This window comes from Triticum dicoccoides, chromosome 7B (assembly GCF_002162155.2).
Source record: "Triticum dicoccoides isolate Atlit2015 ecotype Zavitan chromosome 7B, WEW_v2.0, whole genome shotgun sequence".
Lineage (NCBI taxonomy): Eukaryota > Viridiplantae > Streptophyta > Magnoliopsida > Poales > Poaceae > Triticum > Triticum dicoccoides.
In genome coordinates, this window is record NC_041393.1 from 406,847,384 (window position 1) to 406,851,765 (window position 4,382).

At 42.9% G+C, this 4,382-nt stretch overlaps 1 long non-coding RNA gene across 3 annotated transcripts; it reads left to right on the forward strand.

Annotated features, from left to right (window-relative positions):
• The first annotated feature begins 716 nt into the window (after window positions 1–716).
• LOC119341389 lies at window positions 717–3,720 on the forward strand. 3 transcript variants are annotated; one of them, XR_005165072.1, is made up of 3 exons: window positions 717–2,313; window positions 2,411–3,022; window positions 3,313–3,720. It is a non-coding gene; the product is annotated as an uncharacterized LOC119341389 (long non-coding RNA). The 3 variants fall into 3 exon arrangements; XR_005165071.1 differs by having other exon boundaries at window positions 2,411–2,804; window positions 2,915–3,720; XR_005165070.1 differs by having other exon boundaries at window positions 2,411–3,720.
• The last annotated feature ends 662 nt before the right edge of the window (window positions 3,721–4,382 follow it).

A 4,382-nucleotide genomic window follows, 5' to 3' on the forward strand; every position in this document is an offset into this window, starting at 1 on the left:
CGGGCACATTCAATTTTTTTTAACTCATAACTTTCAAACCCAAAATCTAACATGTCATATATGGAAATCTTCTCCTTCTCCATTCTCTCCTATTTAGCAGATGGGCCACATGATGTTTCAGTTTTGGCCCAGCCACTTTATTTTTATTTTTTCTATTTTCGGGCACATTCAATTTTTTTTAACTCATAACTTTCAAACCCAAAATCTAACATGTCATATATGAAAATCTCTCAAAAAATCATGCAGATTTTAAATATGCTATTATATTAATCATTTCTAAAATTTTGTTTACGATACAACCTTAATTAATATCTTCTTTACATGTGGTATTTTGGAAATGTCGGTTTACCATTGATATTTATGTTGTTAAATAAATTTGAAACATCTTGAGTATTCAAAAATCATCCAATCTTATGCTTTTTGCGAAACACCACTTATCATGTTGTTTGTTGTGTGGCATTGTGAAAGATTTCAAAGGATTCGCCGATGTTGTAAAGTGTGAGCATGATGGATGGATATTTCTTTCCCGTTGCAACGCACGGGTAATATTGAAGCGATTATCGCTTCTGCGCTCACCGTTGCGCCACTTTTGCAAAAAAACCCTGTGTTTCTCAGTAATGCAACCCGCAGTCCCTCCTTAAGTGTCCATTGTGAGAAAACGTTTCATTCTTACACAAAAGACCCTGCATTTTTAGTATTCAAAACTTGGTGGTTGCTATCGAGCTAGAGGTCGAGGCTGGCCGCGATGCAGATGACGCCGGGCACGGCGGTGGCGTCCTCCGGCCAGATCAAGTCGAGGAGGCGCGGCAGGGGCCGGATCCGGTGGCGGGGACGGCGTGGAGGCGATATAGGAGACGCGGGAGGAGGTCCAGCGGCGGGGCTTGAACTCCAAGTTCATGGCAGCGGTGTTCCTCGCCGGTTCCAAGCGAGATGCCGAGTTCTGGTTGGGTCTCTCCATGGCGACGGTGGCGGGGCGCGACGAGAGGCCGGGAGGTCCTGGCGGTGCCCGGCCCCTGCGCGGGGGGTGGGGGATGAGGTGCACGGCGGCAGGCGGCATCAACTCTCCTGCGTGCGGCCAGAAAGAGAGAGAGAGAGAGATGAGAGAGAGAGAGAGCCAGGAGGAAGAAGGGAAGGAAGGAGGCTTGAGGAAGGGGCGGCCGGATCCTGCGAGGCTGGGTTGGAGCCCCGGTGGTCGTGCTGCTGCTGTTGGACGGCGGCCGATGGCCGATGGGACAAGTCGCTAGGTAAGAGGAAAAACATGTGCTGCATTGGCACATTTGATGCAGAGTGGACACTGTAAGTTTCTCCTCCTTATCTACTTTGTATTCAGATTCCTCTCCCTTCTCTAATTATTATTGAGATATTCCATTGCTATTTGATGGAGAGCAGTCACCAAAAGTTCCTCTTTTGATGCACAGCGGCCACCGAAAACAGTTATCTTTCTCTCTCTAATTGATTCTCAGCTACAGAATGATGTGTGTGTGTTTGTGTGTTACTTGCTAATGTGATGGCTAATGCATGTGGATTGATTCATGAATTAGCAAAATATTTCCCGTGAGATGTGATAATATAGAAATTTGATGTTTACAGTGCCCTCTACTTGTTTGTTGTTATGCCTATAAGAGATTATCTTTTTTCATTTTTTTAAATAGAAAAGCACAATACGGTTGATCTAGGCCGGTCCGTGGACGGCAAGAATGCCCAGATGACCACCATGCCCAGCCACGACAGGGCGATGTACTTATCTGGTGATGCCTGTGTGTGGGTCTGGACTTGCTTCGGTCCGGATACACCATACTGTGTTGGATGACATGGATGGGTGGTGCCCGAGTTGAAGATGGATTGTTGTTTCTACACTAGACGACGTGGACGGTTGGGATTGATCACATTTGTGGTGAATAGGTGGATAATTGGCCGTCATCAGCGATTATATGAGGAAAACCAGAAGTGGCAACACAAATAGAGTGCCTAATGCGTGTAAGGAACTTTTTACCCGTTGCAACGCGCGGGCATTGACTTATATTTAGGAATGGAGGGAGTATATGCCATGTCTGTCCTTATCACACTTTGTATGATAACACAAGCAGCCCTTCTGAACGAATTTGGTTTGAAAGTAAAATATTGTGCTCCTGTGATATAGCCTTTATTCTCCTCTGTTATGATTTTTTTCAGGTAGAATATTGATCCCTTGGCATCTCCTACTCTTGAAATTAGGTGCAGCAGCAATATTTGTGGTGAGTACAACATGAACTACACTTTCATATGGTTCATCGCCTTCTTCGAGAGCATATTGATCAAGAAGTGGACTATAAGGTCCTCCCTCCTCTGCCCCTATCTCTCCATCAAGCAGTGTGATTGCTAGCAAAATTGTAATTTATTAAATTACTAATATCTTTCCATTGCTTTGCAGGTGATTGTTTTCTGCACAGCAGCCATGGTGACTGAATTTATGTATATAATGCTTCGAGATCTGAAACTAAACGTCATAGAGATAAATTTAGGAAAGCCTCAGCTTTATAGGACACGTGTATCTGAAGAGTTACGGGATTCCAATCGCCTGATTCTGGTAACATCAGATGTTTCAACACGTGGAGTGAATTATCCAGATGTTACCCCGCCCATTGGGAAGATCCTATGTCACAGCCATCGGCCTTGTGTCTGGAGCCCCTTGCAGGTGTACTACCGGCACAAAGTGTCCAGCGCGGGCAGCACAAGGAATTTGGTTTGGGCCCTCGTCTGTAGGTCATGACGGCTGATGTTGTCCTCTTCTGCTATGATTTTGATGTTAAATCCTTTCCTCCAAGGTAATCAGACAAATCACCTTCATATATACAACTTTGTTTCTCCCCATGTTTCACTCACCCCCTACAATATTTCGTGGAATTTGTGAGCTTTCTTCTGCATCCACTTGCAGGTCAAACGTTGTGTGATACACCAACGGATGTATTTATGCAGGAAATTGATGTTCTGGTATTGTAGCTTATTTTCACAATTTTGAAATGGCATGATTTTGTTGATATAGGTAATTGGTGTAGAAAATATAATGATTGTATGCTCAGTTTTAGTATCATGATGCTATCATACCCATAGTTGTGTTCTGCATCTTTTTTAGTTATGTTCTTTCAGCTAGGCTTCTGGTGGAAGTATAGAGGTCATTTGGTTTAGAAAATTATAGCATGATATAGTAATGTTTTTGTCTTGTGAGAGATTTTTACATTGTTCTGGATTTGGAAAGCTGGTTGAAATAATGGAGATGACATTCTGCGTACATATTAAAGATGCTAATGAATGTTCTTTCTTTTCTCAATGCAGGAGACCTGAGTTGGATTGGGCTCATGCCACATTGATTGAGAAGATTGTATACCTCACATATTGCACGAAACCTACTGATGCCACCTGCTGTTGCCACATCAATTTCATATAGACTGACAAGCTTATCCTGAATAACAGGTAGATGGTGAAAAGCAATGACAGAAAACAGCACCTTTCTGTTTCTCAAGCTCACAGAAGACTTATTTTAACTACTGGCTTGATTCGGTGTCTCCTTCCTGTTCTGCCAACAAGACATCTTGCACTAAAATTAACTGATTTTGTGAAATCATTGTGTACAGCATTTGTAAACTGGTGCGTAGTGGTATGTTTGACCCAGCTCATATCTTTTGTCAGTGACACTAATGACTTCTTGCAAAGTGAAGACATGTAACCATTTTTTGGTTTTAATTTTCCCTATTTAATATACCAGCCACCTCCTAAACTTTTTGGTGCATTAGGGGTGGGTTACGCAGAGATCTAGCGGAAGAAATCTGAGTTCAGTCAAAGTTCTATATCCTTGCCATAAACAACAATTTATTTCTTCGGGCTTTCTATGAAGCGTTAGCATGACTCCCATCTTGCATTGACCATGTAAATCTTCATCTCGTGATTTTGGCCAGGCCACTTGTGACGCCCGGATAAGCAAGCTACAGTAACCTCTGCTAATGACGCCATGTCACCTCCGTTACTGTCGCTAATCTCGCGTTAGTTCAAAACGATTCGAATTTAAATTTGAATTTTTGGCAAACAAACAAAGTTTTCAAACTTTAAAACAAAATGTTCGGACTGTGTCAAATGTTGCATAGATAATTATGGTGAAGTAAACACATTTTTAGAAAATGCATAAATAATTTAAATTGAATAAAACAGAAAGGAAAATAAATAAAAAAAGAAACAAGTGAAAGGAAAACAAAAAACAAAAACAAAAACAAAAGGGAAACGCACCCCCCACTGGGCCAGACGGCCCAGCCGGCCAGGCCACCAACCGGCCCAACTGGGCAAAGGCCCAGCCCCCCCCATTCCCCATATCCCCCACGACCCAAACCCTAACCCCACCCCGTCACCCACTC